We start from the raw sequence: 274 nt of genomic DNA on the forward strand, positions 1-274 counted from the left end.
TCCCTTTCCCACCCCATGTGAAAACGGTCTGTGGGTGAGCAACACTTCCCACACTTCCACCTCGGCCAGGCTCTTCTCAGAGTGCAACCACAGACTGGCCCCAAAAGAGGAAGATGATGGGCTCTGCTGGCTGCTCTGGGACCCCTGTCTTTAAGCACACAGTGTTTTCAAGTGGGTTAGATAAGCACTGGCCAGCATTAATTTTCAGGGAAACTTTAGGTGGCTTTCTGTTGACTCCTGTGGCTTTTTTTTTTTTTATGGCACAACTCTACCT

This window comes from Acanthisitta chloris, unplaced genomic scaffold, assembly GCF_000695815.1.
Source record: "Acanthisitta chloris isolate BGI_N310 unplaced genomic scaffold, ASM69581v1 scaffold23678, whole genome shotgun sequence".
NCBI classification, from domain to species: Eukaryota; Metazoa; Chordata; class Aves; order Passeriformes; family Acanthisittidae; genus Acanthisitta; species Acanthisitta chloris.